Source organism: Tympanuchus pallidicinctus, unplaced genomic scaffold (assembly GCF_026119805.1).
Source record: "Tympanuchus pallidicinctus isolate F22 unplaced genomic scaffold, pur_lepc_1.0 scaffold6, whole genome shotgun sequence".
In the NCBI taxonomy this organism is placed as follows: domain Eukaryota; kingdom Metazoa; phylum Chordata; class Aves; order Galliformes; family Phasianidae; genus Tympanuchus; species Tympanuchus pallidicinctus.
In genome coordinates this window covers 42271845-42285066 of record NW_026294780.1, presented here as the reverse complement: position 1 = coordinate 42285066, position 13222 = coordinate 42271845, and the positions used below count along the sequence as shown (strand labels likewise).

At 40.9% G+C, this 13222-nt stretch overlaps 1 protein-coding gene across 9 annotated transcripts in view; it reads left to right on the top strand.

Annotated features, from left to right (window-relative positions):
• The window catches only part of ENOX1 (ecto-NOX disulfide-thiol exchanger 1), a 365454-nt gene that overhangs the window by 344780 nt on the left and 7452 nt on the right, over positions 1-13222 (top strand). The window lies entirely within an intron of this gene.

The window sequence follows — 13222 nt, the reverse complement described above, 5'->3', positions numbered from 1 at the left end:
CTGCAGAAGGGCTTCACCTTACTCTCCTGTCCAGGATTACTCAACCAACAGAGTTATGCTGTTTGTCTCTGTGGCTGGAACCTCGCAGCTGAGCAAGTTTGGCCGTATTTCAGTTCTGAGTGAGGCCATTCATGTACATGTATAATTTGAAAACAGCTAATTTGCACCAAAATGGCTGTAGTAATTCATTGACTCATTATTTTGTCCAAAATTATTAAAGGACTTGCTAAGGTCGTGGTTTTCAAAACCGACTGCCAAAAAAAAACAAACACGCTCTTATTGTTCCCTTAATGACTGTTGTCAAAACAGCAATTTGTATAAGGGGAGAGGAAATAAAGGAAAACTTTTCCTGCTATGTTCGTAATCCAAACCATGCAGCTCTGGGTTTTGTCATAAACGAAAAAATTAAAACTGATTATACATGATATCTTCAACCCAGTCACAAGAACAAGTCTGAACACTTCATATATTTTAGCATCTATTTTAGTCAATATTTTCTCTGATGGCACAGCCAGGAAAGCAGTTTTCTTTTCAATCTGAATGGAACTCTCAATTTTTTGAGCTGCTTTGTGATAAGGGAATGTTGTGCTTCTTTTCTAATCCACCCCCAAATCTCATTCCTTGCGGCCTGTTTCCGCAGTGAAGCCAATAGAGCCTCACAGCTCTCAGCATTTGCACAGGAGACATTCAATATTGTCTGATAGCTCCAACAAATCTGCAGTCGCAGTCTGTCTGCACAGCGTCTCATTGTCCCTTGGAAAGACTCTGTTTGCAAACCCAAATAAAGACATTAATCCGCTGATGATCTTGAAATGCTCACATTTGCTTCCTAAAAACTTTTATCTGTACAAACAGCTGCTTTTAAATTTCCTAAGGGAATCTAGAAACTTTCCAAAGGAACTTGAACCCCTCTTCAAAAATGTGCATGAAGCAGTGTTTCACCAGATTGAAATGTTTTAAGGGAAAATTTCCAAGGTACTTCAACTTTTATCCTTCCAATCCACATAAAGCAGAATCACAGAATCATCGAGGTTGGAAAAGACCTCCAGGATCATCCAGTGCAACCATCCACCTACTACCAATATTTCCCCACTAAACCATGTCCCTCAGTACAGAAGAGCATGGAAGATATATATTTTATATAATATATAGGTTTAAATAACATTAAAATAAGATGTTACTGTTCTGTAAAGAGAGGGTTTCAGTAGATTCATTCCTGGAATTCAAAACAAAATATTGCAGAATCTTTGGTTAATGGTATATTGTTCAAAATTTAATATTCTGTTCTAGTTTTTAATTGTAGGAGTTGTGCCTGAGTTTTGCTCTGTTTTCTGCTCCTCTTTTCTGTCATCTCTTCCCATGATGACCACACAGCAATATTAGATTCTTCAGAAAAGAAGTCAATACCTAAATTAATGCTGATCAGGTAAATTAGATGAGTACAATTACTAGGTCACAATTACAGCCACGTAATCAGCAATGATGCCACTAAGAGATCCAAGATGGCACGGCAGCACAGATAGAAATGGAGAGCTAAAGGAACATAGTGGATGTTAAAGCATTTGTGACATTAGTGAACTCTGTAAACCAGAAGTTGAGGCACTTATGAAACAAGTGTCCTTTATATTGAATGTGTAGAGCACGGGTTTTGTGGCTTGCAGGTTGTCTCTCCGCGTCTCAGCAGACGTCCTGGCTCTCGCCTTTGGCCAGTGTGTCAATCTGGGATGATCAAAGAGAAAAAGGCCTGGTGGCTCCTGCGTGGCTGTTAGTGAATTGTGATGCATATAATGGGATTAGGATATATTTGTTACAGTTGACAGGTTGAATTCAGCAAATGAAATACCTTTACATGAAGAGCAATGGTGGTAGGTGTTGCTAAGGAGAAATGACAGTGTACGTCGATACACAGAACACAATCTAATCTTCACACTGTGGCATATTTAGGTTTCTCTGCAGAAAGCCAAGCTCCTAAAAAGGAGAATAAGAAACTCAAGACATGTTGCATACGCATAAAAAAAATTCCCATTATAATGTTAAAAGTTTATCGCCTCCAGTCCTGTGGCTTTCTGCTGATGGCACTGGTCTGCATTATATTTTACATTAAAAATATATTGGTTTTTAGGATAAAATCTGAAAATATCTTTCCTAGGAAAAACAGATACAGATGAAAAATGTATACTTATACCAAAGCTGGCATTTTTTAAATGTTTCAGTTGTGTCAGATCATCCTGAAATAAAAGTGAGGAGCTGGATTCTTTGGGAAACATAACAGTATGCCTCCTGAATTGTGCCCCATACGTAAAACATGCAGAACTTTACTTTTTTTTGCCCTCGCTTTAGTCAGGAGAATTAAGCACAGCTAATTCAGAAGCTGGAGCAATGGCAACGTTACCCTTCTTGCCATGACAGTTCACAAAGCACAAAGCTGGGGGGACAGGAAGCAGAAATGAGTGCTTTGCAGGTATGGCAGTTATTTCTAGAAAGCACAGCCATCTCAACAGGGTCTGTAAACAGTTACAAGGATGTTTCACATGTGACTTACCAGTCGTGTGTGGTACTATTTGTTCTGGCTGTTGTCCCTTCCTAACTACAGCCTATGGTCTGTAGGAAAGGCCAGGTGCCAGGCTCAGGTGGTTCTTGGAGCAAAAGAACCTACCGCTCATAGAGTCCTTAGCACCCAGCACTGCCAGAGGGGCAGTCACAGAGCATTCATTTCCTCCAGCCCTGCAGTCAGGAAAAGATTGCTTCTTGCTTCTAACCTGTACTTTTAATTTCCTCCTCGTTGCTGCATATAATGCTGTTTAATTCACATCTCTGTCTTAACTGAAAACAATGGCCAACATACAATTATAATTTCAGATGCAATCCTCTTCCAGGATATGTGCTTTCGCGACCTGATTAGTCCCAATGTGAAAAAAAAAATAAAGTCCTGCACAGGATGTGTGCTTGAGAAGAGAGCATTTTGCAACCTGAAAATATTCATCTCATGTTTTGTGTTTCATGTAAATGTCATTTTATTCTTCCACTGTTTCTGTGATTTCATTGTCTTTCTACAGAGGATCTTCTGTTAAGGGCAGTGCTGTACTTTAACTGAAGACCTCCTTTTTATTCACTTGCTGTGTTCAGCATAACATGCAAATACAGTTACATAGCCTTGGTGAATATATCAGGAAAGTTTGACCTCCATGGTATCTTTCTATTCTTAGTAGTGAACAAGAGGTTTTGAACGCGAAACTTAACTTAGATCTGGATGATTTTTTTTCCAGAATTTGTCTTCCTCCCTTGACTGCTAAATGTCTTTTCTTAGATGGAGAATAACTCCTGTGAATATCTCCCACCCCTTGTAAAAGTACAACGAAATGGCAGTCAAGAGTACCAGCCCTTCACGTTCAAACCAAAGCAAGGGATGGGTCATGGTCATAAGAAGCATTTTGAATGCTTGGATTTAAATTGCATGGTAAAATCCTGACTCTCTTGTAGTCGGTATTTAAATACCTCTCAAATTCAATAAGCCAAGACTTCTAAGAAGAAGACTTCTAGGATCATAACTTCATTATAAGCAGGTTATAATACAATATATATGTTGTTTTATACAAGGGCAAAGGTGATCTCACCACAAGTTTTTTAACAGATTTTTTTTTTTCCATTTTGAGTTTCATGGCTTGAACAAAGTAATGACTTTGGCCTCATTCATCTGTGACCTTCTAGTTAGCATCTCCAGAAAGTTGGATGCAATATTTTGTGGGTTTGTCTCCAGACATGGAATCAATAATATTAAGTAAGGATGCATTTTTCGATTTGAATGCTTGCAGCTATTACTGGAGCGTTTCTCAAGTTCAACCAAGCATCTTACATTTGATGTTGATTCTTCCTTTAATTTTTTCTCCCTGTATCTGCTTTTCAAGCAATTACCAGACAATCCTTATCTCTGAGGAGGAGTATACCCAGGGTGAAATGTTTCAACCATTTTACTAAATTGCTCACTTTATGCTACAGTGGAAGTGATGTTATTTTTAACTACAGCCTAGTCTTCTTTTTTCACACTTAGTGGGTTAATCGCTGATGATCTTCACCAAAGATACAAGATAGCTCTTAAATAAGGCTTGAATTTGTGGCCAGCTGGGCCAAGATCTAGAAAGTTAATTCCCCTCAGTTTTGGGGGAAGTCTGTTAATTCCACTGAACTTCTCAGTGTTCATGTGCTCACCAGGCAGACCTTTAATGGAAATACCCGAGATACATGCTGTGAGCATCCCATGTCAGTATATATGTTAGTACACACCTGCCATAGGATGGGGCACCTTGATGCTGTTTGTGTGTCTGCCTCACACTGAGTGTGATGAAAAGAGACCTCGAACACAGGCAGAGGAGAGGCAGCTAGAGGAGAGCAAGGCATGCTTGAATTGTCCCAATAGCTCAGGACTATGGAACAACAGCTGGTCACCTTTGTTGATGAGAATCCCAAGAAAGTGGTGGCTGATGTTTTTGCTTCACTTCTTAGTGGGTGCCACAGTTATCTCCTGGACAGCCCTCTCTTCGGAAGGCTTATCTTCACAGAAAACACAAACTTGAGATTAAAAATGTTCTCTATAGCACTAATATAAAAGCAATTTGGTACTAAAATTATAGGCCAGGAAACCTTAGTGCAGGGTTTGCATGTGGCAGGAAATTGTGTGCACTTGTTTTCTACCCAAGCTTCCCAAGCAACTGCTTGGGGTTTGTATGCTGTGCACCTCAGTACCAGCAAGCTGAGGTGGGTCAGCAAGTAGCTGCTTTGGCTCTGCTGGGACTCTCTGTCCTTGTGGTCTTGTGGTCAGCAATTCTGCAGCGCACAGGAATGAGTGGGCACTGCAAAATGTGCAGTGATGACAGCTGAGTGCATTAAAGGAGAGTGGGAAGAGGGTCCTGGCAGCCTTTCCGTGCCTAGAAGCATGGGGGCTTCATCCTCTGCTTGAAGTTGTGGCTCTGCCCTCTCCAGCCTCTCTGTTGTAACTGCTCCCCTTTGCAAGGGGACTGCACTCAGTCAACTAATTCATTTAATGAATGCAGTTAATTGTCTGAAGAGAGCAATCAAGAGTAACTGTGCTGCTCTGGGATGAGAATAACCCCCTGAGGAGAGGGAGATTTGATTTCTCATTATGGGTATGCGATGTTGTTAGATGATGTAAGGACTCAGTGTCCTGAATGCAGAGAGACCCCAGCTGTCTCCAGGCATTAGAGACCTCAATTATTGCCTGTATTCCTACTCTTCTGTCATGATGGGGCTAGGACAACAGGGTGAGGAATGGCTGTCTCTTGTCCTTGCCCACTTTTTTTCTATTCCAGGCATTTATTTGTAGCCCTTCCATCACTCATTTCCTCTCATTTCCTTCAATTTAAGGCATGCAGATTATGATAAATTCAAGCAGCTAGGACCATTTGCAGATCAGCAGCTTTTCTACTTACCACAGGAATGAGGAATGACCACCTAGTTAATTCAATACCATGAGGGTTGAAAAATAACAGGACTGTGTTATCCTCAGCCCTCAGAAGTTCTCGCACACTGATCAAGGCTTCCCAAATTTACCCTTCGCTGCCCCAGCCCTGATTTGGTGTGTTAGAAAATGGCAATTAAGTTTAATTAGAACAGTGCAGATCTCTCTGCTGACTGAATAACTGTCTCTGCACTTTCAGGTATGATCCAACACTATGGGGAAGCAAAATGCTACAGTAGATCGAAGAGCATTCAGACACAGAATCATCGAATCATAGAATGGTTTGGATTGGAAGAGACCTTTAAGATCATTTAGTTATTTAGTTCCAAGCCCCTGCTATAGGCAGGGACATCTCCCTCCAGACCAGGTTGCTCAAAGCCCCATCCAGCCTGACCTTGAATGCTTCCAGGGAGGGGGCATCCACAGCCTCTCTGGGCAACCTGTTCCAGTGTCTCACCACCCTCACGTAAAAAATTTCTTCCTAGTATCTAGTCTAAATCTATCTTCAAATGCATGGTTTGAGCTGCTTGAAGCTGAGCTTTCACAAATAACCCCTTTATTAATATGTAGCAAGAAATCACTGTCCCTAGCTGGAAGTGTGAGAGCAGCAAGTCCCTTTCTTTTGGAGCAAACACCCATCATCTGAGAGAGGAAAAAAGAGAACTCTGAAACACAATGATAAAACCCATTCAGCCACCCACTCAGCAAATCAAAAAAGTTTTTTGACTTCATATTTTACATGAGCTCCACAGGGAGACAGTTCTTCAATGCCCAGAGCTACCTGACATTTTAATAATATCTGATCATTATGTACAGTCTTTCATCCCAAAGCATTTCTCCCTAGTATTTATACAGGCATCATCCCATCATTTCTAGTGAGTAAATGAATAATGTTCTGCCTTACACATATGCAGCTGTGCACTTAACCCATGCTGCACACAAGATAGATTGGCTTGTTATCACAGAACTTGGGCTCCCCCACAACCACCCTAAGGATGAGGATGATGCACCCCCTCTCTGCTTCAGCCACAAGGTGGAAGCTAGTGATGAGTTGTGTACCCCATGGTCTATCTTGTCTCCCTCATCTCTGCCCTTGTGAAGCTCCATCTAGAGTACTGCATCCAGGTCCCAGTACAAGAAGGATTTGGAGCTGTTGGAGTGGGTCAGGAGGAGGCCACAAAGGTGATCAGAGGCCTGGGTCACCTCTTCTATGAAGATAGGCTAAGGGAGTTGAACTTATTCAGCCTGCAGAAGAGAAAGCTCCACTGAAACGTTATTGCAGCCCTCCAATACTTGAAGCAGGAGGGAGACCAACATTTTTTGTGGTCTGACAGTGATAGAAAGAGGGGGAATGGTTTTAACTTTAAAAAAAAAGAGAAAGAGAGAGTGAAGAGAGGGGGATATTTGGATTATCTATTAGGAGGAAATTCTTTCCTCAGAGAGTGGTGAGGCACTGGCACAAGTTTTCCAGAGGAGCTGTGGATGCCCCATTCCTGGAGGCCAGGTTGGATGGTTCCTGGGCAGCTTGTTCTAGTGAGTGGTAGCCCTGCCCACAGCAGAGGGGATGGAACTGGATGGCCTTTAAGGTCCCTTCCAACTCAAACCATTCTGTGATTCTGTAAAGCTGTCATTTACAAACGGAGATTCCTATGAATATGGGTGTTGCCCTGTTGCCCTGTGTTTTAAGATATCTAAAATTACTGTCTTTCAAATCCAGACCGTGGTGAAAGTCTGTTCACTCTAATAAATCATGTGCAATGTTTTGGTTTTCCCTCAGTTATTTTCTTTTATTTCCTTTTATTTCAACAAAAACATTCTCTAAATGATTCACCATCCTGGAAGGAAAGTGAATTGCCTTTTTATTTTCTTTTTTAGGTTTTTTTTTCTTCTTCTTTGTTTTTCTCTGTATTAATTTTAATTTAGTAGTGATTGCTGGAATGAAATCTGTTTTAAAGAACTTTTGAACAGAAGTTCTCAGTCTCAGGTAAATACAAAGCATCCTCCCTTACAGTGCTGTCAGTGGTGCTGGTGGGTAGGTAATGCTTTCATTCAGCCAACCACTGGTTTGCTCCAATTCCCTATTGCAAAGTGTGCACAATGACAATTACCTTTTCCCTTGCAAAACAACCACCTTCACACTGCATGAAACATCTGTGTTAAGTCATCAGGAACCTACACATAAATCCAACTTTAGAAAATGAAGCAACCTGATCATGCTTTTAGAAATAGGCACGAAGTAAGTTTCATATTAGTCATCCATATTTTGCATATGTGCATTCCTATAAAATAGATATGCTCAAATACAATGAGGACAATATGAAGACAGTTTCTGTGAAAAAAAAAAGCATTTTCGCATTATTGCTACTTGCTTAAACTCAGCAGGTGAAAGTTATAATAGTAAAAGCTTTGTAATGAAAAAGTTAAAAGCATCTCTCTGGCAAATGGGTTGGAAAAATAGGATGTCAAGAGCACCATAATACAATTAATCTTCACTCCTGAAAACATTTCTATCATCTAGGATAAATCAGACAAACTAATCTTAGATGCACAGTGCTGTGTTTCAAATGCTTCGTTTGCAAGGTCTTAAGTTTGCTGTTCTAGTTTTTCTTCATTGTTGCTCCTACGATTTTAACACCAGATAACATTTCAAACCAATTGTCAACAGTATTACTGCCAGAGTACTGTTAAATTTACTGTCATGGTACAATTTTCTTTATTAACATATTTTAAAAGTAAATTTCCACATTAGTGTACTTTAAAGGTAATTACAGTTTGCTGTGGCTGACAAATGCAGCACTGGTTTATTACGTAGCTCAAAATAAGTTATGAAGTCCTGATCTGAGTGAATAGATGACACCTGGTCTCTATCATTTCTAATGATAAACGAGTCACAAGCACAAACTGTTACCATATTCACCAGCAGTGTAGCATATGGCAAATGCATACTTCTGCATCACTAGTTAGACAGCAGTAGGATAAGGATCCCCTGAGACCCTGTGTGGAGAATAAAAAAATGAAAAACAAGAAGTTGCCAGCCTAGAGTGATGGGTTTTAATCCAGCTATGGCTAGGGGGGTAGCTTGCAAATTAGTGAGGAAACAGGTTGGGCTAATACGAAAATGGATCAGGATGGCAAGATTAATAGGTCCCTTCGTGAGGGTAACACGGGACAGATGGAGATCCACTTCAGATTCCCATTTACAAACATACAAGGGACACAAAGAGGAGATGGAGCACCGTGTGCTGACACAGAACTGTTGTATCATTGGGATAACTGGGACGTGGGACAGCACATTCATCTGGGCTTCGGTGATGGATGTGAAAACAAGGCAAGCTCTTTCATTTTTCTTGTGTGAAGTTCAAATGTGTGGAGCTTGTCTGTGGAACAGGTAGCAGGCCAGCTGAAAACTGGCAGGTCTGGATCAGAGGAACCTACATTTACCACATCCCCTGGGAAAAGATGGAGCAAGATAGCTTGGGAGTTGTTCTTCTGGGAGGAGGTTAGGAGCTCCTATCTTGCAATACGGATTTACCAGGAGTAAATCATTCTTGACCAACCTGATTGCCTCTCTGTTGAAATGGCTCTTTGCCTGAAGGGACTGCAATCCCCCCTGACTTTTGAAGGGTTTTGGAACAAAGCATCCTACAGCATCTACATGTCCAATGTGGGATGTCTGACAGGGTGAATTCCAAGATCAAGGTCACAGCTGTTAACCTCTACTTTGCCAATCACATTGAGATATCGAATCCTCTTTGAGGACTCCTGCACAGGACAGTCAATGAACAACCAGAGCAAGCTCATCAAAGGCCATCATGACAGACAGGGGCTGAAGCACTGAGCTTATGAGAAGAGCACAAGGGAACAGGTCTAGTTCTTGCCTGGAGATTATCTGTGATTATCTGAGTCATGATCACTGCCTGTGATTATACTCCCACATTTCAACACTCCTACATTTTTGCATTTGTAAAGAAATCTGATTTAAGTTAAATTTAAATAAGATTTTTCATTGTAGTTGAGCTCAAGGTGAGTTGAATAATTTTGTATTCACCATGGATCAGAGCACATACAAGAAAGCACCAATTCTTGACTGACAAGCATATTAAGCTGTCAGAAGTTGTCCTGTACCTCGTACTTTCATATGCCCATGTATTTAAGGGCTTGACTTGATGAGCATTAAACCTAATGCAAGACTTCCATTCACTTGATTGGAAATCGAATTAGTTTCCATTCTGGTTAAAACAGCAAGATAAAATTGTCTGATGTAGGTCAGGCATATGTTTAATAAAAGACCAGTGAAGTAAACACAACTTTGCCAGACTTTAGGAGAACTGCAGGTAAATGAAAGTAAAATTGCTAGCTCTTTGTGTCACAGGTTAGTTTCTACTCCTCTTTGCAGTGGAAACCTGCACACCCATCAATAAGTAGAATCTGGACAATCCGTTCTGAAATCTCAGCTTGTGTTCTGTGGACTCAGAGGAGGCAAACTTACCTTTCAAGAGCTTAAAGACTGCAGATTCAGTACCATGTGTGTGGGTTTTTCTTCTATCAAAACCATAAAATTGCATTTCGTTTTGAAGCTTATAGCATCTCTCTGCCTTGCTGTTAATAGTTTGCAAGATTTTTGCTTGTGTATCAGACATACAACTTTTTCTCCTACTTGGAAATCCTCTGGCTGATGAGAAATTGTTGTGTATCCCATACATTCAGTGTGTGTCTGCTGTGTCCAGCATATAGTAATCCTTCCTTCTGCCACTGCTCTAAAAACGGATAACTTGCTTTGTACAAACTTCAGCATGACCTATAAACTCATCCAGATTTTTTAACATGTCCTTCAGAAGGCTAATATTATTCTTACCTCCCTACTACAAAAATCTGTGGAACTCCATATACTGCAACAATGGAAATTAGGACTTTGAATACAATCTGCAGTCATCATTCCCCCTGGGATTAATGGTAATCATCAAACAGCTGGATTACCCAGTATCTCAGCTCTTGGGATATTTACATCCTGATCACATGCCAGGTGTCTTCAATGCCACATTCATTAAATTCTATATGCTGCCTTTCAAACAGAGTCTTGAACAATAGGTGAAGTAGATGTGCACTTTTGCAGGAGTGGCTTCCAGGTGGGCCAGCTGTCCTGCTCAGCCCTTGAGCAGTGTTTATGCAGAATGGCAAGTCTAATCTTCCCTCCATTTTTAGAGATCCTGCCTGGCAGATGTTCTGTGGTTCACAGATGGCTAAAAAGAACTATTTTTGCTAAGGATAGAACCCCACTACATCTCCTGCTCTTCAGGACTTCTGTATCTTCCTCTGGTGGTGTAGCTCTCTCAGGAATACCTCTCTCATTCACTTACGTCTATGCACATCTTCCAGCTGCACTAGGGTGAACCGTGGTGGACAGTAAGACTAATGTGACTGAACCTAGATTAAGCCTTCTGCCTACTGTGTTTAGTTCTTGCAAGGTGATTTCACTTCTAATACACGTTGCACATGCTCGGCTGTGTTCTTCTTTGATGCAGTAACTGACAGATGATAGCAAAATATTCCTTTTGTAATGAAACCTGCTGAAGGAGACTGCTTAGGGCCTTAGAAAATACCATTTGCTAAATGAAAGATGGTCTGCAGGAAAGAAAGGAAATGCTGTAATGTAGTATATATATTAAATAATTTTCCTCAGGCACCTGGTGATCAGTAGATTTTTCTCACGTCAGAGCGGTGACCTGGCTGTTTTTTCCCAGTTAGTTATTGCCTCATTCACCTTTGTATACTCCTTAAAGTTATATTTCTGTGGGTTGGTGTAAGTAGTGCCTCTAACAGATGTGCAAATTAACTGTGTGAGGATAAGTTGTGGAGGCTTCTTGGGTACTAGATTTGTACCTGCAGTGTGTAGTCAGATATTTTAAGGTTTTCACTTGTACTATAATTACTCTCATTTCTGGATGAATTACATGCTAATTTTTTTTGGACTCAATTATGTCAATCTCTCTTAATTTGCTAATAATTCCTAGCAGTACTGCTATTGCATCCTTTGTCTGGCTATGTACACCCTGGATTTTTTTTCATGGCTTGGGAAAGCTTACTTGGGGAGCTGAATACATCAGAATTGTCTAATTTATCATCTGAGGCGGGCAGTTTTGGATGGCAGAAAACTTCCCTTTCCAAACCTTCAAGAACCTGCAACCTTTTTCTAAAGCCACTCTTTTGCTGACTAGCTGTTTTTGCCATTCAGTGTTTCCACAGACTCCCCGGTAACCCATTTTTTACTCCTTTATCCTCCATACCAACGTACAGTTAAGGAGGACTTGATGTGACTTCCTTTAGCATCTGTTTACACTGTCCTATAAATCATACAGAATGTTCTGCACAGGCTCAAATCTAGAAATTAAATGAGAATCCATCTGTTCATTGCTCCCAATGGGAATATAGTTTCTTCCTCCGTCTCTCTTTTTGACAAAACTTCTAATCCCATCTGAAACTGCTGTGTGTTGTATTTGGGGCCTGTTATATCAAATACATATCTCTCTCCTCTCTCATTCCCCTCTCAGGAGTTGTTATTTTTAGACTGCTTTTCTGTCACTGAAGGAGTCAAAAGTTATATCTTAACCTGTGTGAGCACTGGTGGCATATGTTGCACTGCTCTTCTGCTCCAGCTTCAGGAAATCTGCCATCCAGCTCTGCTCTTCTCATCTGTAACCCCCTTCTCATTGCTGCTCTTACAGAGAAATTTATAGGAATGCTTTTCTTAGTTCTGATTCTTGCCTGGACTTTCTGTCACTGCTTTCAGATGCCATGGCCAGCAGTAGATGTTTGCATTAGCCTTTGGCTATGGCAAGGAGAGGAATCAGTAGTGCTGGGCAACTGAGGGTATATTCCTGTTGCTGTAATGTTTCCTGTACACTGCAGTACTACAGGAGCGTTGGTGTCAAGGTGATGGAGCTGCCAGAGCACTCAGACACACCATTATGTTAAGAAGATATAATTGCAACTCTTTATCTACTGCCTCTCTCCTACTTCTTGGTGCCTAATTTTGTACTACAAAGATTGTAGCCAATGAACAAAAATAAAATAGGCATCTCTGAGGTCCAGTTTATTTTAACTTAAGTGGATAACCAAAATATGTGACAAAAAAAACCTTCTAATTTATTTTCTGTTGACTAAAAAACATCATAGGTGCACCACCTTACATGCATACACTACACATAAGTATCTGGTCACAAAACATTGCCCACTGTAGCTGCTGCAAACCAAAGCTGAGAATGAATCTCACATCTCGTTCATCGTGTGGGCAAAGGTCTAACAGAGTCCCTTGCTGCCAGGGGCTAAGGATACACATTCAGTCATTCAAATCCACATACAGTTTTGTAACTGGTGCATGGCAGCGTGTTCCACTTCACAGCATGAGGGAATATTTGAACCCATGATGCACCCCAGCCACCAGGCACTGCGTTTTGAGAAGCTGCTCCTTGGTGCCAGCCTATAAAGAGCACAGTGCACGTCACTGTGTGCGTGTGCTTAGTGGTTTTTTTTCAGAATGAGGAAATGCTGACTCTTTTCACCGCTCTCACATCTTGTGAAGCTTCTTCTCATCTATAAATAGGCACATTGGACACATTTGAAGCTTTTTTTAATTATTATTGTCTGTGAATTATTCACACCTCCAGAAATGCCCTAGAGCCACACAGCCCAGTGTCTCTCTTTTATTGCCAAAATAATTGCTCTCTAATAATTTTGGAGCAAGGTACCACC